This window comes from Marmota monax, unplaced genomic scaffold (genome assembly GCF_021218885.2).
Source record: "Marmota monax isolate L192 unplaced genomic scaffold, Marmota_monax_Labrador192_F-V1.1 WCK01_AAM20220418_F8-fsc00491, whole genome shotgun sequence".
NCBI classification, from domain to species: domain Eukaryota; kingdom Metazoa; phylum Chordata; class Mammalia; order Rodentia; family Sciuridae; genus Marmota; species Marmota monax.
The window spans coordinates 331,586-358,804 of NW_026692211.1; the positions used below are offsets into that span (position 1 = coordinate 331,586).

Sequence of the window (27,219 nt, forward strand, 5' to 3'; positions counted from 1 at the left end):
TTCCCAGGCTCCGCCCAAGGCACGCCTGTGGCCACGCCCCTCGTGGCCTCGCCCAACGTCCCGCCCCTCCTCTCTCCTGCTGGTGCCCAGCGTTCCACCCTCACTGCTTTCGTGCAGTGCCAAGCTCCCCACCCAGGGGGTAGGAAAACGCTGAGGTGACAGACAGATGTCCTTAATTAAGATAAAGTACGAATTAGAAGAAGCGTGTGGAATCGGTTTTCCCTGATTTGCTTCTTGCTCTGCAAGACCAGAGCAGCAGGAGGTCTTGGAAAGAGGAAGAGGGTCCCAGGCAATGTATATATGTATGTATGTATATATATATATATATGTATATATATATATATATATATATATACATACATATATACATATATACATACATATATACATATATATATGTATATATATATATGTGTGTGTGTGTGTGTGTGTGTGTATATATATATATATATATATATATATATATATATATATTAGTTGGACACAATACTTTTATTTATTTTAATGTGGTGCTAAGGGTCGAACCCTTAGCAAGTGCTAGGCGAGCGCTCTATGGCTGAGTCACAACCCCAGCCCACCCCCCACCCCAGGCAATTTCAAAATGAAGCCTTTATCTGTTTTAAATCAACCTTAAATCTAGGCATAGTTAATATCATAACAGCTTTCCATCCCAAAGACACCTCCCCTTTTGCCTTAATTGAAAAGAAAGTGTTCAGGATGCTGATTGGGCTCTTATTCTTCCAGATCTGTTAACACCTGGATGCTTCAGATGCCCCAGGCAGGTGGGATTAATGGATTGATCAGGATCATATTTGTGAAGCAGTCTTTGCTGCTGTGGGAAGTATTGATCTATTATGCCAAAGAAGGGAAGATGCTCCTGCATTCGACAGTAGAATTAAAGAGTTGAAAACAATAGGAGAGAAGATCTGTCCTGGTGCAATCCAAACACCGGAGAAAGCATCAGTGAGTCATTGTCATAGGACCCAGACTTCATTTGATCACAAGGGCAAGGACTTGGTCAAAGTGTTGAGACCAAAAAGGGGATCCCAGAGCAAGACACATAAACAAATTAGGGTGGGATCCCAGGTGGTCTGGGAAAGCGTTTGTGAGCAGGTTTGTATTTAAGGTACAAAAGAATGTCATAACAGGGAAGAACTTGATCTAGGAATATAAGTGTTGACTGTGTTATAGTTAAAGCTTCATCCTAAGGTTTCGTAAACTGACTTCCAGACCACTCACAAATAATTGAATCAAGCCTTTATTGAAGCACACCGGTGGCGGCTGACCAGAACATAAAGCTGTTCCCCTGATCAGCCCAGAATAATTGCAAGGGCACTCCTCATAAGCCTGAAAACCGCAAAAGGGATGTTGGGGGGCGGGTGTCTAGACAATGCAAGCAAGCCAGGTTACAGAAGCGGGGCAGTGCAGTCAAGTGGAGGGAAACCTAACCAATCACAGTTAGCCCAGTCACCCCAGTTACAGAAATAGAGCCCCATTACCCTAGTTACAGAAACAATACCCCATTAGGTAGTTTTGTGTTCTTAAAGGTTTCTATAGCAAAAGGAAAAGAACATCTTGTCCCAGTCATGACTCTTCTACTTGGCATGGTTGTTTTAAAGGATGAAGTCATAAAACAAAATGGAGTCACATTTGCTCCTACTATCATAACTGTTACTCACATCAGTGTGAGTAAGCAGCACATGTTACTAATCTATGGCTGCTCACAAATGGGAAATAAACAAAATCCTAATCATTGCCTGGAGCCATTGTGCATGCCTATAAACACAGATACTGCAGAGGCTGAGGCAGGAGGATCACAAATTCTGCTGGCCTAGGAAGAATTAGTGAGTTCCTGTCTCAACTAAAACAAAAAGGGATGGGAATGTGGCTCAATGGTAGAGCACTTGCCCAGTATGTGGAAGATCCTGGATCCCATTAGCAGCAACACACACTCACAAGCCCTCCTAACCCAAAAAAAGGGAAAAGGCAGAAACACCCTCTCCTCGTGTACTGCAAATGTATAGCTTTGCTGTGTAGATCTCCTGCTGCCTGGCTCTCAACAAGCCCCTGGTGTTAATTAACCAAAAGTGGGTTGGGGTCTGAGAATATAGGACAAAAAAACAGTTTCTCCCATCCTCTTACTCCACAATCAACACAGAAGAGTTCTATGACCTCTGATCACCAAGAAGTGTGTGTATGTGTTGAAATGCCCCCCCCACCAACAACCAGCTCTGTGGGTGACATTGGCTGGGTGTCCATTAATTCAATTATAACTCTATCTACCTGGATGTGGTGGCACATACCACAGGATAAGGATTCAGTCCCATGGGACTGACCCCCACTTCCAATGCCATTTGCAATATCTAGGTTGTTTGACAAGAGTTTCTGACCAACTGACAAACTAACAATAAATTGGGGTTTCCAGGAACCCTTTGAGTTTAACCCCAGGGATGCAAATGCCACAAACATACTGTTTACTAATCACAAAGAAAGAAATCAAAGGATTCAATGGAGGGGGTTTGGATATTACAATGGAGGGCTGCATTGCATTTAGAAGCAGGGGAAATGTACAGGATAGGGGGCATATCCACTGCCCAGGTGGACAATCTAACATTTACTTAGATGTTTTATGAGTACATTTTTCTACTTTACAACCAAAGTCACTGCTTTGATCCTTATCTAAAGATTGGTGACAAGGCAAGTGTCCAGTTTCCCCTCTCTATTTCCATTATCACAGTCTTGAGAGTCCTTCATAACTACTTTTTGGAACAACAAACTTTCTTAGGGACTAACTAGTGTTTACCCAAACACTCCACTCCTTCAGTGCCTCAGAAGCCCTTAAATGTACTGCCCATATCTTTTGGAAAGTCCTTGGGACAGAGCTCTGGAGCCCTGCATCCATATGTTACTAGGGCAGTACAAAGAGCAAGAACCTATCAACAAGGATGTTAAAGTAATGAAGATTGCAAGTCCATTTCATACCCAGGGAAGGTCTTCTGCTGCAGGTACACAGAATTCTGAATAGATCCAACAGTGGGTCTGGTTGGCATGATGTGCAACTTCTGTTGCCCAGTTCAAGAAAAGGTTACTTGTTGCTAACCTATGGAGAATATGACAAATGTTTAATGGGCACCAATAATGGCAAATCAGCTCCATGAGGCAGTATACCAGTTACTGTGTGATCTTGATGTTAGTAGAGGACCTTGCACAGTAGCCCTGCCTAAGCAAGTACACCATGCCAAGCTATCTGTTTGCACTCTGGGGGCATAGAAAGAATAAGACACTCTGAAATGTAACTGCCATAAACTGATACAAAGTATTCCTCAGATGTACAAGGGTGACATTGCTGGTACTTGTGAGGGCCAGGTTCCCCACACAGTGGGCTTTACTCGTAAGTTTAGGCTTGCAAGTAAACTTTAGACCCACAAGGGATCACAGTAAGGCAAATCACCAGGGGCTTCCATGATCAACTAATACTCCTTGTCTCTGATATGTTTTCAGATGCCAGCAACAGTAAATTGTTACTTGTGCCCCCAAGCCAATTTAAGAAAATGTCCAGTAGATTTTTTTTTTAGAGTTGTAGATGGACAGCATGACTTTACTTGTTTATTTTTATATGGTGCTATGGATTTAACCCAGTGCTCACATAGGCTAGGCAAGTGCTCTGCCTCTGAGCTCAACCCCAGCCCATGAGTGGATGTGAGTGAGTTAACATAGAAAAGTCTGCATGCTGCTGATGTCTGGGTTTCTCATTTAATGCCCTCAGTGCTTCAGGCAGATGAGTATTCCACCCCTGCACAGAGTTGCCCTCAGTCCTTAAGACTTTTTTCAGCAGGCCATTCATTCCAGTTAACCCAGCTCCTTTTAAATAGTGTGGCAGTTGGAAAATCCACAATATGTCTTGGTTTTGAGCCCACTGTTATATGTCATGGCCTGTGAAACAGTCTCCTGGTCACTCAATTACCTGTGGTGTGCCATACATGGAACTCAGCAGGATCAGTCCCTTAATAAAGAGCCTTTGAATTGACTCTTTTACTGTGGAAGGCTTGCATCGAGCTTGTAACTGTGTCCACACAAGTCAATGCATAGCAGGTCCCTTCTGATAATGAGAGAGGGCCAATGTACTCTATCTGCCACTGCTGAAGAGGGACAGCACCTTGTTTGATGTGCCCTTTGGTGGCATCCAGTCATTGTGAGTAGTGCTGACAGCAAGCAAGACATTGCTGGAATGCAGTGACCATATCAGATATCTTCATGTGCAGTCCCCAGCATATTATAGCTGGAAACATAGTCTTGTCCTGTATGATTAATCTATGATGTAACCAAGTGGCAATTTTCTCCTCTGTGTCTTTCTCCAGCCATCTTATGTTTGCTAGTTGTATGACCTTGACTGGTTCTACTCTGATGGTTATGGGCTTTGTGGCAAGAAGGGTAGCATAAGTAGCATACAATTATTTTTCCAACAAGCAATAATGTTCCCTCACCCCTTTCTATAACTGTGAAAAAATCCACAAGAAGTCTCATGTCTCTTAATCCAATGCCAGAAGCCCCAACCAAAATCATTTAGGCTGACATGGACAGTAAGCTCAGTAGGTATCAATCAATGTGTCTATTGTCCCAAGGGCATGCAACTGTTTTGTTGTTCATTTGGCTTGATTAAATTACTCAGTACTCCAGTCAGTCCAGTCCTATAATGTACCCCTCCTGCACAAATTACATAGGGATCATTATAACTGACCCAGATGAGGGAATGGAAGCCCTCCAATGGCCCAGTAGCCCCACAAATTCTTGTATTTGCTTACTATGTTGGGAGGTAGACATATTTGAGCTTCATCTATAACAACTTGAGTTATAACCTCTGTTTTACTTGACCATACAACACCAATAAGCCAGGCCCCTGCACTTTTTCAGGATTTACAAATATTATCTTCTCCTTTGCAAGTCAGTCAAAAGCATGGGGGTAGCCTTGGTGTGCACTGAAAGAAAATCAGATATGATCATTATGTAAATATTTTTACCAGTGGAGGTTGGGACCAGGTTTATTACCATATTATGAAACAAGGTGGGGATATCCTTGAGGTAATATGGTGAAAGTCCATAGTCTGCTTTCCCACATGAAGGCAAATGGGTCTCAACCCTCAGAAGTTGTATCTGTGCTAAAAGGGGCATTATCAAAGTCTAGCACAGAGACTTTGCTGTGCTCTTCTCATGTGGCTATGATGAGAATGACTGCATAGAGGTATCACCCTATTTAATTTCCTATAGTCTACTGCCATGTGCTGAGTTCCATCCTGCTTTCTTACCAGCCAGCTATGTAAGGGTTAAAATTACTGTGGAGCTGGGTGTGGTGGCATACACCTATAATCCCAGCACCTTTGTTCGGGAGGCTGAGATAGGAGGATGTCGAGTTCAAAGCCAGCCTCAGCAACAGCAAGGCACTAAGCAACTCAGTAGACCCTGTCTCTAAATAAAGTACAAAAAGCGGGTTGAGGATGTGGCTCGGTGGTTGAGTGTCCCTGAGTGCAATCCCTGGTACCCCCCTCACACCAAAAAAAAAAAAAAAAAAAAAGAACTGTGGATTGTGTGAATTATATTTACTTTAGCTAATGCATTTATGGTCTCTGTTATCTCTTACTGGCCTCCAGGGAGCTGATCTTGTTTGGTAGCAAAAATTCAGCAGGAGGCCAGCAAAACAATAGGGAGATGTTTAGCACTCTCTCTTAATATTTCTTAGTATTTACTTTACAGATAACACATTCTTAACAGCTGACACATCTCCTGGCAAACAGGGCTCCCCTATTGTGGTTTGTAAACATTTACCCCATAAGGTATCAACACCTATACTGTATACAGGATGGAAGCTATGAACTCCAGGTATGGAGTGGGTAGCAGGTGTTCAAGTTGCAACATCAGTGTTACAACTCTGACTCTCACTGTTTCCCCATATCCATCAATAGCAGTTAATCTGTTTGAAAATTTGTCAGGATTACCATTTATTAATGTACCTTCAGTTCTCATGTCCAGTGCTGTTATCTTCTGCATATTTTTTGAAGATTAATGTGTTACTGATTCTACGTATGGTCACTGATCCAGAGACATAGCTCAGACCCCTGAATTTTGACCTCCTCCTAGTTGTCCCACAATCAAAGGGTTCTAATGTGTGTTGGGGGTGACGGTGTTGTGGGAGATGCTTGTCTTTGTCTCCTTTTGAAGTAGGAGTCCAGTCTACCTTTCTGACTGTCTCCCTTTTCTTTTCTTTATTGAGAGTTAATGGCTGAAACCATTTGTCCTTTTTAATAATTGCTTCCATAACTACCAGGGTGGCATTAGGCTATTTATCCATTTTCCTTTCATCTAATACTGCTGCTATTAAGTCCACCCACATCCATTTATGGGAGACTTAGAGATGTCCTTCCAGTTTGGGTTGAGTTTACAGACTCCCATTTTCTCTCTCAACCTGTCTCCCCTAGATATGCTATCAATTGTGCTGCTTGCTGGAGAAGCTGCCCTACTAATGGGGCACCATAAATGGATGAAGGGGCTATGTGTAACACCACATCCCTCATCCTGGCAGTGAAAGTCATACTGTCCAACCCTGGAAAGAGCTGCACCTAGATAGCATGTTTCATCCCCAGGTCCTGCAAACAGACCTATAATTCTTCCTTAGAAGCTCAGGTGCTTCTGGGCATAGGAGTATATCTTAAATTTGACCAAGAAGCAACCAAATTAATATTATCACCACAAATGAAGCAGCCATGCTGGTGTACTTTTTTTTTTTTAACTTTCTGCCTGAACTTGGACCCCTGTCCCATCAGCTCCACAGGGGCAGTGGGGGGTATGTGGTCTCTTGGCAGTATGTAAATATGGATTTGGAGCTGGAAATAGATGTGGATCTGCATCCTCAGGCCATTCCTGGTGAGTCTTTACCTTTTGGACAACTATCACTCTAGCTTCCATTATATCTACAACCTTCACAATAACTTCTGAGTCACTGGAACTAGTAGAGTCTCTGAGTGGGTCCTATGTCTGAGGGCGCAAGTATTTGCTAGTCACCAATGCCCAAATACAGACTCTGGACCCATGGTGTCCACTCATTTTATCATAAGGGCACTCCATGACTTGCAGGTGTTTGTCTGCAAGTTCTAAATGCCATGACAGCCCATCCTTGCTGTCAACCTGTGCTAAATGGACTTCTCTTTCTAGTTTTAATTCTTTCTGTACTTTAATGTGAGTAGCTAACTCCCAGATTGTGACTAACTTTAATGCGCACATCAGAGGCTTTGTCACCAATGCCTGACATTTTTTAATTCTCTTTCCCATGACTACTTTGGATGTTCTTCCAAAATTTGCAGCACCTCTATTTGGATTTTCAGAGTGTCCCTGAATGTATGCAGTGGTCCCCACCCATCCAATAGGGAAGCCACTTCTAACCACATCAAGACTTATGGCCAGCCTGGATTTTCCCCACCGACCCCATGTCCCTTGGCAACTCTGGAGTCAACATGTTCCTCTTTGAGTTCCTGCCAGTTACACCAATTTTCAACTCTAAGGATGTACATGCCACAAGCATTGTGTTTCCTGATGCCAAAGAAAGAACTTGGAGGATTCAATGGAGAGGTTTTGGATATTTTATAACTCTCATGCTCCTTGGGGAGAGGAGAGTTAGAGAGGGAAAGGGAGAAGGAGAGAGAGAGGGAAAGGGAGAAGAAGAAGAAGGAGAGAGAGAGAATGATAATATGAAGTTCTTGAGGTTTTTGTTGTTGTCTAACCACTGGGATAATTCAAGCATCAGAGACTTGGTTACAGCTGTCCCCTGGGAACTGAGGAAGAGGATCCCTCTTGGACCTGCTAAGTGTACCTGGTATGAGGCACATTCCACTTGTTAAATAAAAATTACAGAAGGATGCTTCTTTGGACTAATTTTTTGCATTAGGCTCCAAAAGACCAGACTAAACATCAAAATAGAGTCACTGAAGCTAAAGTTCCATTCACCAAGCTTAAACAAGCTGTGGGACACTGGATCCGATAGCATAACTTATTTATCCCACCGGAGATGTCAGTGTTGCAGAGCAAAGCTGTCTATAGAGCCAACATGGCCATAGATGTCGTCAGTCATTGGTTCTTATGCTAGAAAAATTTCAGATGAGTCACTCAATGGCAATAATGAGTTTATTAGAAGGAATAGGAAAAAGGAAACACTTTCAAAGGAGAAAGGGAGAAAGTGGTTCCTCTCAGAGAGGAGAGGGACAGTGTGCTCTTCTTGCACTCCTGTTTCATTAGGGGCTCCAGGGAAGTTTCCATGGAATCCTGGCCAGGTCCACCTCTTCACTTTTGACTAATAGAGGATCCACTGTGTATCATCTTACCCCATGTAGAGGAGATTTTACTATTACAATGACATGCTAAAGAGCCGAGTCAACTCTGTGTCACCTTGGCCTGTGCTGACTTGTTCCAATTCCATCCTTTTCTTATAGATTTTATGTTTGGAGGCTTCACTTCTAATTATCCTGTCTCCCTAAGTCCTGGAATCTGGTCTGTGTAAAGGTCATAAAATCCCCCTTCAAGGAAACACATGCAGTTCTTAATGGCAGGTAGGAGTCCTTGGGCCTGCATTTCTCCTGCAGATAACATGTTATTTTCTGAGGAATGTAGAGTATCCCACTAACTCAAGCCAGGCAAGGCCAGAGTGGCCTCAGGCAAATGCCCTTCAAAAGAAAGCATGTGGGTGTCAACACAGTTCACCCAGTCCACAGAACCATCTTCCCAACCTCACATTGCCACACTTAATGTATGTCTGCCATCTATTTATCAGGATTAGAGAAAGAAGAGACAAATTTCCCAGTCTAGATTCAATTGATATGATAATGAAGTGTCCTAATTTTTACACAGGAAAGTAAACTTTTGTTAACCAATTATTTATTTAATGTTTGTCTCTCTATCCCTACTTATACTGAAAGTAAGTTTGAAATGGCCAATTCACTTTTTGGTTTTGTTAGTTTGTTTCTGGTTTTCAGTCTTTTTTTTTTCTTCTTTTTCTTTTTTTTTTTTTTTTTTTTGTCTAGAAAACTAATCTCTTCTACTTGGCTCATCAGACCACTTACTCTATTTTTTGGTATGAAGTGTTGCTGATTCTAAAGTCAAAAATAAAGCCAAGCTGGGTGCCATGTCACACACCTGTAATCCCAGCAGCTCAGGAGGCTGAGACAGGAGGATTGCAAGTTCAAAGCCAGCCTCAGCAAAAGCAAGGCACTAAGCAATTCAGTAAGACCTTGTTTCTAAATAAATTGCCCAGATGTCCTTTAACTTGAAATCCTTCTGCTTAGCCACCCAAGTCACTAAGATTATAGGTTTGTACCATCAAACCGGCTGATTATTTGTTTTATTGAAGGAGCATTAATTAGTTTGTATGAGAGCTGCTTCAGACCCTCCTGGAGTGTTATGTGATATAAATTAGATTCATTATACCTTTCTAAAACTCTGACAGTTCTGAATTATGAAATGGAGCTTGCTCCAAAGGTTGCAGATAAGGGATTTGTATCTGGAGCACCTGCTGCCTGAGGACATCGTGCATGTTAAAAGCATAGTGCGCATAAGGCACTAGCAGGAGACCTGGCACCTAGTGTTTGCTGCTATGATCTTTGCTAAGCTCAGACCCAGCAGTCTCTCAGCCTGAGTAGTTGGCTAGGGGCCTCCATCCTCCTCACATTTCATAAGTAGCTGGAATCCCAGTGCAACTCAGAGGATTAAAAGTCCTACATGATTTACTGCCTCACTGCTGTGGATTTGTGGTAGGTAATACACAGCAGTGTATGGGTATTAGTGAGATGTTAATGTGTGTGTCAAAGTTTTTTTTTTTGTTTCTCCCCACCCTGGTCTCCTATATCAATTAGTAGCTAGTCCCCTTATGTTTCCTACCTCGAGGGCATTTGTAGGATTCTGAGCAACAGCTCTTAGAAGAAAAACCTTTCTTTTTGTCTTTCGAGAAAACCCAATCTCAGTAGGTAAGTTATCTACCCCAGGTGTCCTGGGGGGAGAAGGGAGAGAGCCAGGGTGGAGTGGGGGATTTCACAGCAGCTGGAGGGAGAAGGGACTTCTTCAGCTTGGGAATGGGGAGAGGCTGGTGGTCTCATGCACATCCAGGACTCACACTGTTGTCCCTGCTGTACCAGGACAGATGGTGATCTCTTGGAGGTGGCACAGCCATATATTGCATCTATTAGATGTCTGCAATCTTTGGCAGATTCTGGTGACTAGGCTTGTCATGGGAAACTGCAGGGCAGCCTTCTCTTTCCCTAGAAGAATGCCCTGTTGGATATTGACGGCATTAGCAGTGAGGTTGATGGGCTGACAAATAAATGACACTTACTCCAATCGGTCCCAAAGACCTATTTTTTTTTTTTTAATTCTCATATCTTTATAGGCCACAGCTAAAGCTACCCATGATACAGCATTTTTAACCTTTTCCCATCAGAATTTAAAAAATGAGCATTACAAAAGCAAAGAAGTTTAAGGAAAAAGCAAAACAGTTCAAGTTTTTTGGGACTGAGAGTTTTTCTACAATGTAAGATTTTCAGCACTAAAACCAGGATGACTCTTGGTCACTGTGTTAGGCCGAAAAAAGTGTCCTTCCCCCAGTATCTACAGCCTAATCTCTGGAACCTATAAATGTTACCTTATTTGGAAAAAAGACTGTGTGGATGTGATTTAGTTAAGGATCTAATCTATCTCTAAGGAGATAATCTTAGGATTATCCAGATGGACTCACAGTAATGTTAGAAGAGAGAGGCAGGGAAATTCTGCACAGAAGAGAAGGAAAGATGATCATGAAGGCAGAGATGAGGTTGCTGTGGCCAAAAATGAAGTCATACTAGTGAGCATCAGAAGGAAGAGGCAAGGAGATTCTCCCCTGAAGTCTCCAAAGGAGTGTGGCCCTGCTGAACATTGAATGTTGGCCCAGTGATGTTGGTTTTGGGTTGTTAGCCTGCAGAACTGTGAGAGAATAAATTTCTGTCCCTTTAAACTACTAAATTTGGGGTCACTTATCACAGCAGCTATACAAAACTAATAGGGTCATCTTACCAAGATTCCCTCACTCTCTTGTTGGAGTTTTTGGTTGGAAACAGAAAAACTCTGACCACCTTAAGGAATAAGTGAAGTGGAAATCCAAGTGCTGGGGACTGAATTAGACCAAATTATATTTTGTGCTTTTGTGATTATGTCCATATCCCATATCCTAATAGTATATATAACTAAAAAGAACCAACAGAAATACTTAGGGGAAAAAAGTGAAGAAAAAAAGTAAAGAAAATTCAGAATAAGAAATCTAGCTAGGCTGCTGCAGCTGAGGGAAGGTGAGACTCTTGACTGTCAGGTCCTCCATGACTATATTCAGTGGTGGGAAAGGAGTTCATTGGAGCCAAAATCAGAGATGCAACACATTATACCGGGTTCTTAAGTATGGCTCCCATGATTAGCAACATGAATGCCACTTAGGAACTTGTCATATGTGTGGATTCATGGGCCCCACCTCAAACCTACAGAGTTAGGAACTCTAGGTAGGCACAAAAACTCAAAAAGTCCAGGTGAAGTTAGATAGCCCCTCACCTTTCAGGTGGTTCTGAAGGAAGCCAAACTTTGAGAACTGTTGATTAGATTAATCAAGGATTGCTTATCTTGACCTAAATACCTTTATCTTCCTCACTGCTTTTCTTCTACATCCTAATTTAAGGTAAGCCTTTAGTGCCTCTTGCCTAGATGATTTCCATAGTGTTCTAATTCATCTCTATGTTCTCCTCTTAAATTTCCCAAACATTGTTCAGAGTAAACTATATAAAATACATGCATGATCATTTATCCCCTGATGAAAATAATTTAGTAGCTTCCCTGTATTTCCAGTTTTGGCAGTTCATCAGGATAACTGGGGAACTTTCTATGATACAACTTCTGTGTGTGTTTTTGGAGCAGGGGTATTGGGCATTGAATCTGAGGTACCATCTCCAGCCCTTTTTATTTTTTATTTTGAGATAGAGTTTCCCTAAATTACCTAGGCTGGCCTCAAACTTATGATCCTCATGCCTCAGCTTCCTGAGTCACCGGGATTACAGTGCCAACATGCCCTGCTCTATGAAATAAACTTTTGAACATTATTTGAAACCTAGCTAGGTTACTGCAGATGAGAGAAGGTGGGACTCTGACAACATGTCCTCCATGACTGTATTCAATGGTGGAAAAGGAGTTCATTGGAGCCAAAATCAGAGGTGCAACACATTATGCCTGGTTCTGAAGTGTGTTTCCCATGATTAGCAACATGAATGCCACCTAGGAACAGTGAACACTGGCAAAGCCTAGGAGTCTAACAATTATAGGCAATCTGTAATTGGTCCATAGACCAGTATTTGGAAACCAGTTCCTACAGATTAAGTCTAAAACTCTCAAGAGCTGCCCCTTTTCCTACTTCAGCCATTTGTCTCCTACCAATTTCTGCCTTACATCACATCTTTCAGATACTGAATGACTTCTCTTTCTTTTACCTACTTAGTGTAGAGTAAGTAACTATGACCACTTCTGAAATTTTATGACTAGCATAATACATGACATATTTGTGGAATAAAATGGTGTCGTTTTGTGTGTGTGTGTGTGTGTGTGTGTATGATTATAATACATTATATATGGTGTGATTAGCACAGTTTCTGAGACATCATTTAAGCCAGACAGGCATATAAACAAAGAGTAGTATTTAAGAAGCAGTGAAAGAATTATATTCAGAGTAACTAAAATTGGGGTTCTAACCAAAACTGTCAGACTCTAAATTCTTTTGCCTTTACCACTTGATTTTTTTTTTCTTTTCTGTTTATTAGCAGTTGGTTCTTACAGGAGAGGAGATGCCTGGCAGATAGAGCATAATGTATTACCTGGCACACAATAATAGTAAATTGAATTGAAACAATAGCAAAATCTAATGATAATGTTTTGGGAATTTATGAGGCAAAAAAGAAATGAGTAATACCTCCATTAAATCAATTTTTTATTAAAAAGATTCTGCAAATTCATTTAAATTACCATAGATCAGTCTATAATTATAGTACTGATTTATTGAAATAAATAAATCAAACTCCCTATTTGGGGTATTTAGAAAAAAAAAAGTTTAAAATAACTATTTTGGGGGCTGGGGATGTGGCTCATCCAGAGTGTTTGCCTAGCATACACAAAGCCTTGGGTTTAATCCCTAGCCCAGCAGAAAAACAAAAAAGACCATTTTATTTTACTTCTCCAAAGGATTTAAACAGCTGGTTTCTGATGTAGGGTGCAATGCTAAGAAGTGAAGAATGTCTTTTAAAACATACTGAATGTGGCTTTTGATATCAACTTCTGCTGAGATTGGTAGTGCAGAGGGGACAAAGGCAGAAAACATCAAAACTCCTTGTCAGGCACTGCCATCTCTGGTCAGTTCTCAAAATGCAGTCTTGAACTCATTTCTCATTAAAAATATAACTCAAAGCCAGGTGCCCTGATGCAGGCCTGTAATCCCTGCAGCTCAGGAGGCTGAGGAAGGAGGATCTTAAGTTTCAAAGCCAGTCTCAGCAACTTGGTGAGGTCCTAAGCAACTTAGTGATACAATGTCTGAAAACAAAAACAAAAACAAAGGGTTGGAGCTGTAGCTCAGTGGCAGAGTGCTTGCCTAGCATGTGTGAAGCATGGTTTCAATCGTTAGCATCACATAAAAATAAAAATAAATAAATAATATAATAATTATTTAAAAAACAACAACAGAGAATCGGCTGTGGATGTGGCTCAGTGGTTAATAACCCCTGATTCACTCCCTGGTACCAAAATATATAATACATATATATTTTATCTCTCTATCTATCTGAAACCCATACCTTGGCTACTGTGAATTGTGCTGCTGTAAACATTGATGTGGCTGTATCATTGTACTATGTTGATTTTAAATCTTTTGGATATGTATTGAGGTGTGGGTATAGCTGAGTCATGTGTTGGCTCCATTCTTAGTTTTTTGAGGAATCTCCATATTGCTTTCTAGAGTGATGACACTAATTTGCAGTCCCACCATCAAGGTAAGAGTGTTTACCTTTTCCCTCACATCCTTGCCAACATTTATTATTATTTTCAGTCTAGATAATTGCCACCTACTCTGACTGGAATGAGATGATATCACAATGTATCTTTTTTTTTGGGGGGGGGGTGCTGGGAATTGAACTCAGGGATACTCAACCACTGAGCCACATCCCCAACCCTAATTTGTATTTTATTTAGAGACAGAGTCTCACTGAGTTGCTTAGCACCTCGCTGTTGCTGAGGCGGGCTTTGAACTCATGATCCTCCCGCTTCAGCCTCCTGAACCACTGGTATTATAGATGTGCATCACCATGCCCAGCTCAGGGTATCTCTGATTTGCATTTCACTGATTCCTAGAGATACTGAGCATTTTTTCCATATATTTGTTAGTCATCTGTTCTACTCTTTTGAAAAGTTGTTTAGTTCTTTTGCCCATTTATTTATTGGGTTATTTGTTTTTTTTTTTTTGAGTTCTTTGTATATTCTGAATATTAATGCCTATCTGAGGAGCAGGTGGCAAAGATCTTCTCCCATTCTGTTGGCTCTTTACACTCTTAATTGTTTCCTTTGCTGTGAAGAAGCTTTTTGATTTGATGCCATCCCACTTATTGATTTTTATTTTTATTTCTGCTGCTTTAGGAGTCTTGTTGGGGAAGTCTGTTCCTGAGTTGACACTTTGAAGTCTTGGGCCTTCATTTTCTTCTAGCGGTTGCAGGTTTCTGGTCTAATTCTTAGGTCTTTGATCCACTTTGAGTTGATTTTAGTGCAGGATGGGAGATAGGGGTCAAATTTCATTATTGTACATGTGGATTTCCAGTTTTATCAGAATAATTTGTTAGAAAGGCTATCTTTACCTGCATATGCAGGTAAATGGATGGAGTTAGAGAGGATAATGCTAAGTGAAGTTAGCCAATCTCAAAAAACCAGATGCCGAATGTTTTCTTTGATATAAGGAGGCTGATTCATAGTGGGATAGGGAGAGGAAGCATAGGAGCAATAGACAAACCCTAGATAGAGCAGAGTTGTTGCAGGGGAAAGGAGAGGGCATGGGGTTATAAATGATGGTGGAATATGATGATCATTATTATCCGAAGTACATGTATAAAAGACATGAATTGGTGTGAATATACTTTGTATACAACCAGAGACAAGAAAAATTGTGCTCTGTATGTATAATAAGAATTGTAATGCATTCTGCTGTCATATATAAATAATAAATAAATAAAAATCAAAGAGAGAATAAATATAGATTATGGAGTTAAAAAAGGCTATCTTTCTCCCAAATGTATATTTTTGTCATCTTTGTCTAGTATGAGGTAATTGTATTTATGTGGGTTTGTCTTCTAACTCTTTCATTTGTTTTCATGCCTGTTTTAGTACAAGTACCATGCTTTTTTTTTTTTTTTTTTAAATTTGAGGTCTGATATTGTGACGCTTCCTACATCACTTTCTTGCTAAAGATTGCTTTGGCTACTCTGGGTCTCTTATTTTTCCAAATGACAGCACAATTCACAGTAGTCCAGGCATGGAACCAACCTAGATGCCCTTCAACAGATACATGGATGAAACAAATGTGGTTTATATACACTATGGAGAATTACTCAGTCATAAAAAAGAATGACATTATGGTATTTGCCAATAAATATATGGATGAAACTGGACAGTGTCATGCTAAATGAAATAAACCAGTCCCAAAACATCAAAGGTCAAATGTTTTCTCTAATGTGGAAGCTAATCCAAAATAAGCAGGAGTGATAAAAAAGAAAGAGAGAGAGAAAGGGAAATAAAGGGAGAGGGAATTTCATCAAAATAGAGGACATATCAGTAAAGCCAATGAAGGTGAATGAGAGAAATAAGGGACAGTAAAAGGGAAAAAAAACTGTGGAATGAATCTGACCAACTTTGACATGAGCATACACTGATATGGCCCTGTGGGTCTCAGCATCAGGTGTATCCATGGACACCAATGAAAAACACAAAACAAAACAAAACAAAATGAAGTATAAATGGATTGAAGATGGATGGCTGGAGCGGAGGTAGGCGAGTGGGGGTAGCACGGGGCAAGTGCTGGGGACTGATTTGAAGCAGGCTGTGTTTCATGCTTCTGTGATTATTTCAGGGTGTATCATTGTGTTTTATATAACTAAAAAGAATAAAATGAATATATTTGTATATGCATATGTAGAACTCAGTATTCCAATTTCCTGTTATTCAAATGTATGTAAAAACTGGGAATCATAAAACAACTATGTTTGAATATTAATTAGGTATAAATAAAATTTCAAGCTATTGAAACAAAGGAAAGAATATTTTCCTTATAGTGTAAAAGACATGCTAATTCCATATTTTTTTAAAAAAATATCCCTGTTAAAAATGGTCATTGCTATCATTTAACCACCTGCATGGGGTGAAACCAACAAATTAAAGAGCCCAGAGGCCTACCCTCTCCAAAGTTGACTAGATTAGTGATAAATTTGTTTAATTTTCTCAGTCAAGGGCTCATCACAGTGCTCTCTCTGCACTTCAGATGAACACATCATAAAAACTGACGAGTCTTGCCTTTGCTTGGCACAGTCTGGAGCCCCTTGCTATTCATGTTCTGCATCTGATTCTGACATGGTCATCAGCAGCTCGGGGCTTAGTTCCTGCTCAGCCTGGAAGGAGCCATGGAGGTCAATGGCAGAGGGAGTTGGCTTTGTTGTGCTGGGTGTGCAGACTAGGGAGGCCAAGCCAGGATGGTGCAGGACCATACCGAGGACCATGCAGACTGCATTTCCATGGGACATGCCCCAGCCAATGGTTAGTGTGAGTTTTCTGGACTGGACTTCTCCTGCCTTCAGATTTTTCCTGTGTTGCAAAGCAAATGTCCTTTCCCCAAGGTTAAAGAAGTTTTGCTGATAGTTGCGATGATTTTCTTTCATGTTCTGCAGTAGTCTTTTCGTGAGCGTGCTTTCTAGCTCAGTCTTGGTGTTCTTGGGTTTGTATTGACAGTTACCACTTGAGAGACGCCAGGATGTTTGAAGCAGTCTTGGGGCTAAGCAGATGTGTTTCATCAACCTAGCCCCTTAAGTGACTGATGCTGGTGACTCTCTGAGTCTCTTTCTTACTCAAAATTTCTAATCTTCAAGTTCATATATGACTTCACCTATGGACTTACAGGGTTCCTGAAACTATATAGATTGTGTGTGTATCATGGCATTATATATATTTTTTGTTCCCAAAGTATCCCTAGGATTTCACAGAGTTTTCTAAGTGATTTATAGCTTCTCCCCAAACACTTAAGACCATCTGTGATTATGCTATTAATGAAGATTCTAGTGGTACACAATTCCCAGGGCGGTTATGGTGATAAATTAGAATGGACAAAGTCACAGGAAGAACATCTGGTGCATATACATGTTAGTTTCAATGAGGGGTCAAAATTATTCTGAAAACAAGAGATACAGTGTATGCAATTAAGATGAACTCTGAATGGATGTACTGCCAATCACATAGTAACTGGCAGCATCCTGCGTCACTTGAAACAACCAAAATTAACAACAAAATTAACAACAAAACCGAGCAAACTTGAACAATGCTGGAGAAAAATGTGACCCTACTAAATTATATTTATGTTATTTGATGCAGCAAAGGAATTTCCAAAACCAATATTCATACATACCATTTTGTATATACATAATTTTTTTTTTACCTTCTACAATGACTTTAGAACCGAACTACCACAAAAAGATGTCTGCTGCACTTTTCTGCACACAGAACTATTCTAGAAACATCTCATAGAATTAACATTCCTCAAAACACACTTTGGAAAACTGATTTTGTTGTATAAAGTCAACACTCAAATTGAATGTTCATTATCAATTTTGAGTGATACCATGCTGAAATTATAATACAATTAAATTTCATATAATTGCATTTTAATTTCAAAAAGTTGAAGCTATAAACAGTAAGGATGTATTTACAAAATATTATCTCAAATTAGAAGATTCATTACACTCAAAGGAAAGTCATAGCACAGATTCAAGAGAGAAGATAAAATTGTCAAAAGATATTCCTATAACAAAAAGGTTATTCCTATAACAAAAAGGTTAATTCTAATATCAGGTATAAAAATGCTTTTTTAATTCAATCAATGAAATTAAGTAAATAATAGTGTGAAAGTAGGAGCAAATGTGACTCCATTTTGTTTTATGACTTCATCCTGTAAAACAACCATGCCAAGTAGAAGAGTCATGACTGGGGCAAGATGTTCTTTTCCTTTTGCTATAGAAACCTTTAAGAACATGGAACTACCTAATGGTGTATTGTTTCTGTAACTAGGGTAATGGGGCTCTGTTTCTGTAACTGGGGTGACTGGGCTAACTGATTGGTTAGGCTTCCCTCCGCTTGATTGCACTGTCCCGCTTCTGTAACCTGGCTTGCTTGCATTGGCTAGACCCCCTGAACATCCCTTTCTCGGTTTTCAGGCTTATAAGGAGTGCCCTTGCAATTGTTCTGGGCTGATCAGGGGAACAGCTTTATAGTTCTGGTCAGCCGCCACTGGTGTGCTTCAATAAAGGCTTGATTCAATTATTTGTGAATGGTCTGGAAGCCAGTTTATGAAACCCCAGGACGGAGCTTTAACTATAACATTAGTACCCATAAGAGTTCACTTTATTTTTTTCCATAGCCATAATCTAAATTTTCAATTCAATTTTCTCTCCTACAATGCCTATTCCTAAAAGCTCTTTCTAAATCACAGGTCTTCTCATATTGTCCTCATAATCAAACACTTGCAGTGGCTTCCCATTGTACATTCACTTAAGTCTGACCCCTTCAAAATACAATTTAATATAATCCATAACCAGACATCAACCAATATCCAAATTGGTATCCCTCAGCTCACTTTGACACTCTCTGATTTCCAACAAAAATTTCTGAGATTCTAATATGATTTAGGCACGATGGTAATTTGTAAAATATTCTGTTTCAAGCCAGGTATAGTGGAGCACGCCCATAATTCCTGGGTATTCAGGAGGCTGAGGCAGTAAGTTTTAATATCTTAAAAAATCAAATAATTAGAAAATTATGCCAAAAAATAAAATCATGTCAAAAGTTTTATTCATAATTCAGATCAACAACATTTTCAAACATCTATTCTGCTTCAGGATATTCCCAAAGTAATTTTGGACAAAATTGAAAATATCAAATTGCAAGAAAATTCCCGTTACTTTTCATTTTAAAATGAAATTTACCCTTTTACATTTGGAAAGTCCAGATGTAGCAAAAGTTTTCTTTTAAAAGGTCGGGGGAAAGTTGAGAGCAGCCTTTCCATGTTACATGCACAGGCCTTAGGCTAAGGGCCAGTAAATCTTCCCAAAGGGTCCAGGGCTTGGAATTGGCCAATTAGGGTTTGTCCGCCGCCTTTTCTCTCTGGTCGCGGAGTGTCTGCTCCCACTCCAGGACCTCTCAGGCTTCTGTCCATTGTGGGGAGGTCTCAACGACCCGCAGAGCAGTCGCCCAGGGCGCTACCCGCGGCCGCTGTCAGGGCGTCCTGTGCCCTCTCTGGGCTGGAAGGGGCTGACAGCCTCCGCTGCGCTCCCGCCCCGCCCTTCCCACCACCGTGCCTGTCCTCTGCGGTGGCCTCGCCTGAGCGGGACAGTCTGGGCTAGGAGACCCGGCAGCGCAGGGTCCGGGCCCCGCAGGGCTCCATCAGACTCAGCCGCGGGGTCCTGGAAAGCTTGAGGCCGCCGCGCTTTACAGTCTGGCCCAGCCATGTGCAGCCACAGGGGGGTTCCCGGGAGTGGCTGCGTTTTTCCCATCAGGATCACTGCCGGACTTCAAAACAGACACTCGAAATTCCCGTTACTTAATTTGAAATTTCTTATGTCAGATTCAGATTGTGGCCTCAATGCCTTTCCAGATTTAAAAAAAAAAAAAAAAAAAAAAAGTACAGTACGTAGTCTTCTGGCGCTGGGTGCAGAGCGCTTTCCCAGTATGCTCAAGGCCCCTGGTTCCATTCCCAGCACTAAACAAGCCATAGTTCTTGGGTGCCTAGTAGGTCATTTTACATTATTTCACAGTGCAACCTGGAATGTTATTTGTGTTTTTCATATTGACAGTCAAAACCTAGTTTAACCAGTTACTCTAATATTCAACAGATTTTCTTTTTCCTGTGATCTGTTTAATTAGTGGGCTCTGAGTTCAAGTCTCCAACTGAAAGTGTGTTTTATTCAAATTCCATCCGCAACCTTCTGCACATGTTGAAGGATGAGCTGGATTAGCAGGAAACCTTGATCCAACATAGACGGTCTGTTCATGACGCATAAACTGCCCAGAGTTACTTCCATAGAAAATCCTCTTTCACAGATGGGCTGGTTGTCCTTCGCCACCCAGAAGGACCTAATGAAGATGGTGCCGCCGCCCTACTCATACTTGGCGCTCATCGCCATAGCCATCCACAGAGCGCCGGAGGACAACCTCACGTTCGCCACATCTACCAGTTCCTGGCCGTTAGCTTCCCTTTGTACCAGTGCAGCAAGGCTGGCTGGCAGAACTCCATTCGCCACAACTTGTAGCTCAACAAATGCTTCAAGAAGGTGCCCCGCGACGAGGACGACCCTGGGAAAGGTAATTACTGGACTCTAGATCCAAACTGCAACATGATGTTTGACAATAGAAACTTCCTTCGGAAGCGAAAGAAGCGTTCTGAGGCCAGCGGCAGCTCTGTGTTAACTGCAGGGACTTCCAAGTCAGAACACCTGTCTTCGGGATTGCGGACCTGAGTGGGTGGCACACCGGAGGGATACACACCTCCTCAGTGCTGTGGTCAGTCGCTCGAGACTGAGAGCGCCAAGAATCCCGTGTCCCCTAAAGGGGCCCGGTGCTGGCCTCTGGCTCCTGACTCAGCACCTTCTTCAGCAGCCTTGGCACCATTAGCGTCTGCAGCAGCGGGAACATCAAAGGCGCAGGCCCAGCAACTGCTACCTGGGGGTCCAAGGAGCTCAGCTGCCCTCAAGCAGTGCCTTCCCCCGCCACCTCCACCTCTGAGGCCTCCGCAGATACCGTAGCTGAGCACCAGCAATGGCAGCAGTCAGTGATCTTCCTACTACAGCCCCTTCCCTACCTGCACCCATGGGCGCCAGGGCAGCCCCTTCCGTAGACCCCTGTACAACTTCGGCATGGTCAACATCTATCCCTGGGAGGCCTCTGAGGTGTAGGGCCGTGCTTCTTAGGTTTTCATAGCACATCTGAGGTCGCTGCAGTGCAGATTCCCAGTGCTGGGTCTGGGGTGGGGCTGAGATTCTGTGTTTCTCTGTTACTACAGTGGAGGAACCAGGTGGAACAGGGAACTCCTAGAACCCAGCAAGCTTTTACAGGTTTCCTGGAGATGCACCTCTGGGGAGAAATCCATCTGCATTCCGACGCAGGTAGCCTGTGAGCCCTGTGAGGGCAGGGACTGGGTCTGTCCAGCTTGTGGTTGTATGCCAGGTGGTGGGCTCAGAGGTACTTAGGCAGTTGGAACAAGTCCCGAAGTCGCTAGGTGGGAAACGAAGCATCTGGCACTTGGAGCAGGTGGTTGGATCCACCAGCCAAAGGCTTGCAGAGCAGCTGTTTGGCTGTCTCCTGTCTAGCAGCTTTCTGATTGTTCTAGAAAAGACAGGTAGTTGGCTCTTTATTATGAGACCTCCAACTTTATGTCTTTGGCCCCCAGTTAAGGTTTGTATCAGTGTGCCCACGGGAAGCACTACAAATCCTTGAGGTGTACCCAGCTCACAGGTCAACTCTGGTACTCGCGAGGTACTAATTGCAATAAAACCGTGCAGTCAGGCATCCTGGGCACCAATCTTTAGCCCGCGGAATCCTCACCTTGCACGAGTGGCGGGGGGAAAGCCCTGTCCCACGCTTGCTTTCCATGCAATGGATGTGGAATTCTGAGATGAGAAGTGACTTGCCCAAGGTCCCAGAGAGGAAATGGTGGAGCTGGGCCCTGGCTCCAGAGCTGGTGCTGGTAACCTGTATCCTAGCTGCTAAAACAAACTGCATCATCGGCAGAAATGAGTAAGTAGGCATAGCAGGAGCTGGATCTCGCACTACCAAAGACTCTGGTTGAAATAGCAATCCCTGGTAATATTCCCCTGAGCAGGAAAGGGGGACACCCACCAGCTCTGCCTCACTCCTGCTGCCTAAGTTCAAGGTCTGCGGTGACTGCTTAATCAGTTGATGACATCCTGTCCCTCTTAGCTCCTGTCCTGGGTATTTCATTTCTTAACAAAGTATTGTTAGAATTTTATTAAAAAATAGTTTTAAAATGGAATTTCATAGTTTTTAATATGGTTTGTATCAGTGTGCTGCCATTTGTGGTCAAAAATTTTAAAAATAATAAATGCTTTTATTATCTTAGCACTCCCTTTCACGTATTGGAGGCATTTTCCCCGAATAACTCTCATGGTCACCCTCCCAGTGCCCAGCAGAGACCTGGTACATTACATGGCAAACATTGGGCCATTATTTGTTGAATAGCAAGTTATTTAAAAAGTGTTAATTAAAAATGAATGGTTAGGGGCTGGGGTTGTGGCTCAGTGGTAGAGCACTTACCTAGCATGTGTGAGGCCCTGGGTTGGATCCTCTGCACCACATAAAAATAAATAAATAAATAAATAAATAAGTATTAAAAAAATAAGTGGTTGTTGGATTTATTTATGAGCATTCCACTCAGATGGAGATAGCATCCAATGAGTTACCTTTGTGTCATGTTTTTAGACTTTGATTTGAGCATTTTTAGACTGGGGTTTGGAATTTTTAGAAACAGGATCACATGCATATTACAAAAAATACCCCAACCAAACAAACAAAAAGCCTTTTCCCTGTGTAATAGGGAAAAGCAGAATATTATCTTTAAGATAAAATATTTTAAAAATCTTTATTTTGAAATAGGATGTGGAAAAAAATCATTATGATTATGTCAACATTACTTTTTAACCATTATGCAGAAAGACAACCAAAAAGACTAGCTACTCTCCTACTGTGTGTACAGAAAACTGTTTCTAAGGATATTTTGAATGTGAGCAAGCATATGAACTTTTATAAATATTGTTTCTAGCACAACTCTATATTTATAATTAATGTGAACCAGAGCAGCAAAGAAAAAAAAATTCTCAGGAAAGTAAACTGCATGCTGAGAAGGATCACATGAAACAAACTCTAAGTGGGATTAAAAAAAAAAAAGAAAGAAAAACCTCTGTCATGTTGTGCAATACCAATGATCAGGTCTTCTCAATTTATAAAATACATGAAAATATATTAAAAATGTATATATGTATATAAAATATTATATATATATATATATACATACATTCTTATATATAAGAATATAATATATGTGTATTACATTCTTAATATATTTTCATGTATATAGTATATATAGCATATATTTATGAAAATATATAAAATGTTATTTTCTTTTTGCAGTATTGGAGATTCAACCCAGGGCCTTGTGCATGCTAGGCTCCACCACTAAACTACATTGGTAGCCCATTTTAAAATTTTAAGAAGGGTCTCCTAAATTGTCCAGGCTGGCCTTGAACTTGTGATGCTTCTGCCTTAGCCTCTCCAGTAGCTGGTATTACAGGTGTACACCACTGTACCTAGCTCAATTATATATTTTTTGATAGTTTAATCTATTTTATGGAAAAGAGAAATAGATTGCTTGAGATCAATGTAAATGTAATTGAAATCATGAAAGAAAACTCTCTTGCCCAGCAAAATGAAATATGGCTTGGGATCTTTGAGCCATGGATGCCTCTCCTTACCTCCTTCCTACCCTAACACACACCCAGAGTCACTACATAGCTGGGTAGGGAAGACTCAAAACTTTTCTCCAGATTTTTTAAAAATTTGGAATTCAAAAAAGTATTTTGAATTTCTTTTCCATTTTTTTCATAGTAAAATACAAAACATAAAATTTACCATCTTAACAGTTTAAGTGTATAGATCAGTGTCATTAAATACATCCATAATATTGTGCAGCAATCACAACCATCCCATTCATGATTTCCCCACATGATTTACTGAAGAGGTTATCCTTTCCTATGGTGTATATTATCAGGACCCTGTCAAAGATGACTTGACCATATTTGCATTGCTTTCTTTTGGGGCTTTCTACTCTGTTACATTGTTCTATTTGTATATATTTATGCCAGTGCCATACTTTTGTTATAATTATTGCTCACTTTGTAATATACAGTTGACCCTTTGTATCTTTGAGTTCTGCATCTGCATTTTCAACCACTCACAAATTGAAAGTGTTAAAAATTTTGAATCTTTTTGGGACTGGCTTATTTCGCTTAGCATGACATTCTCCAGTTCCATCCATTTACCAGCAAATGCCATAATTTTGTTCTTATTTATGGCTGAGTAGTATTATTCCATTATGTGTGTGTGTGTATCTCTCTCTCTCTCATATTCATATATATATATATATATATATATATATATATATCTCAAATTATCTTTATTCATTCATCTGTTGTAGGGTACCTAGGTTGGTTCCACAGCTTGGCTGTTATGAATTGAGCTGCTATAAACATTGAAAACCAAAAGCAGAATATTCTCTTTGATATGTAGATGCTAACCTACAACAAGAGAGGGGAAGATTAGAAGTTCATCAGACTAGACAAAGGGGACTGAAGGGAAGGGAGGAGTGCTGGTAATGGGAAAGATAGTTGAATGAATGGGATACAACTTTCCTATCCTCATATCCTCATATATGAATAATACACGACCAATGTAACTCCACAGCAAGTACAACCACAATAACTAGAACAAGTTATAGTTATTTTATGTATGTATAATATTTCAAAATATACTCTACTGTCATGTAAAAAATAATAAAAAATGGTAAAAAAGCTAACCTCTCCCAAAAAACCCATTTGTCACTAAAATGATATAAACAATTTTATTCCTAATTAGCATAAAGTAGGCTAGTATATGCAATACCTTAGAAAAGATGCCTACTTGATATTCATTTTTGACAAATGAAATCAATCCCAAATATTTCAAGTTAAAAAATTTTAAAAATAAAATTAAAAAATTGTTTTTATTCATACTAAAAAATTACATCTTTACAAGATATACACAGACTTTTTTCTTGTCATTATTCTCTAAACAACATAACAATTATTTACATAGCATTTACATTGTATTGGGTATTGTTAGTAATCTAGATATGATTCATATATATACGAGGATGTGCATAAGCTGCATGCAAATACTATGCCTGTAAGGGGCAGGAGCATCCCATGGATTGTGGTATCCATGGGAGGTCCAGGAGCCAGTCCCCCATGGATACCAAGGGATGATTGTAGTTTGAAATCAGGAAGTTGATGCCTCCACCTCTATTCTCTCTTCTTAAGATTGCTTTATTTATTTGTGGTCCCATATAGATTTCAAGATTTTCTATTTCTGTTAAAAATCCTGTTGGAATTTTGATTGGGATTGTATTCAATCCCAGTATGGCCATTATGATGATATTAATTTTTTTCTAAGTTGTCAACATGAGGTATCTTTCCATTTATTTATGTCTTCTTCAAATTATTTAGTCAACATCTTGAAGTTTTCAGTATACATACCTTTCATCTCATTGGTCAAATTTTTTCCCAGGTCTGCAAATTAGTGTGGCCTTCTCTAGGTCCCTGGGAGAGCTCCTGCTGGTTCCCTGGATGGGTCCCTGCCCTGGCAGACTGACTCCAGACTTCAGCAGAGAGGAGATAGAATTGAGTTACAGTGCTTACAGCATTGCTTCAGCTGAGATGAAGGCCTGTTTCTGAGAGCACAGGTGGGCATACTACCTGCTGGTTTCCTGGGCAGGCAAGGGCTACCTCTGGACTACAGCTGAGCAAGTCTGGAACTGGGACATGGTGGTCTAGTCAGACCACAGTTGGCTGGCCTGCCTCCAGGAGCATGGATATGTGTGTGTCCCTGTCAATCCCTGGTGAGCAAAACAACTTGTTCCTGGTGTGTGGCTAGGGTGGGGGTTGGAGCCAACTTGTAGGGATGGAGCTATTTGAGGCCCTATTAAGGGACAGAGCTGCCTACTGTCTGCCTCTGTGGATACAGACATGACTTCCAGTGGGTCCCTTGTTGGTCAGGGTTGCTCTCAGACTGCAGCTAAGGCAGACAGGGGTTGGGGCTAAATTACAGGACTGCTTCAGGATACGCAGTTGAAACTGAGGTTGGCAGGCTAGTCACTCAAGAGTGGGCATGACCCCTCCTAGAACCCTTGGCAATGGTGCTGGTAGTAGAACTGAGGCCAAGAGAGCCTGTTGTTCAATGTGCAGGGATTCAGGCTGTTACTGGGTCCATAGCCAGAACAACATTTGGCAGGCCTGCCATTTGGATGTGAACCTGTCCTTTCTAAACGGTGTCCCTCTGTCTTGGATTCCATAACCTACAACATGCAGTTCCATAAGGGCACTTTCATTTGTAGATGGCTGCCAAATTCTAGCTGCTATGGGTGGGACATGAATAGGTCACTTGTGGTCTACCATCTTGCTGATATTACTCTTCTTTTATTCCAGAACTGGGGATTTAACTCTGGTGCTCTATGACTGAGCTACAATCTCATCCAATTTTACTTTTTAAAAAATATTTATTTTTTTTAGTTGTAGTTGGACACAATACCTTTGTTTTTATTTATTTTTATGTGATGCTGAGGATCGACCCTAGGGCCTTGCACACACTAGGCAAGTGCTGTACCTCTGAGCCACAACCCCGGCCCTCAATTTTACTTTGTATTTTGAGATTAGGGTATCTTGAAGTTGCCCAGGTTGGCCTCAGACTTGCAATCCTGCTGTGACAGTTTCCTGAGTAGCTGGGATTATAGGCTTGTGCCACTGTGCCTGGCTTCATATTACTCTTCTGGAACTACTACTTATTAGTGGAAAAATTTCATTTAGCTTTTATGAATATATGAATGGCTAAATTAAATGGTTAAATTATATTTTGCATGCATTTCTCTGATGGAGATGGAGATAAAATTTCCTATACATTTTATTTTTTAATTTGTGTATAGTTTAAAAAACACCCTAATTGAACAAACTTAAACTTATTCTTCCAATCAACACTTCTCTCTCTCTCTCTCTCTCTCTCTCTCTCTCTCTCTCT

The 27,219-nt window shown here is 40.9% G+C and overlaps 1 pseudogene; it reads left to right on the forward strand.

Moving 5' to 3' along the window:
• The first annotated feature begins 20,094 nt into the window (after positions 1–20,094).
• On the forward strand, positions 20,095–22,613 carry LOC124085437 (forkhead box protein I3-like; annotated as a pseudogene).
• The last annotated feature ends 4,606 nt before the right edge of the window (positions 22,614–27,219 follow it).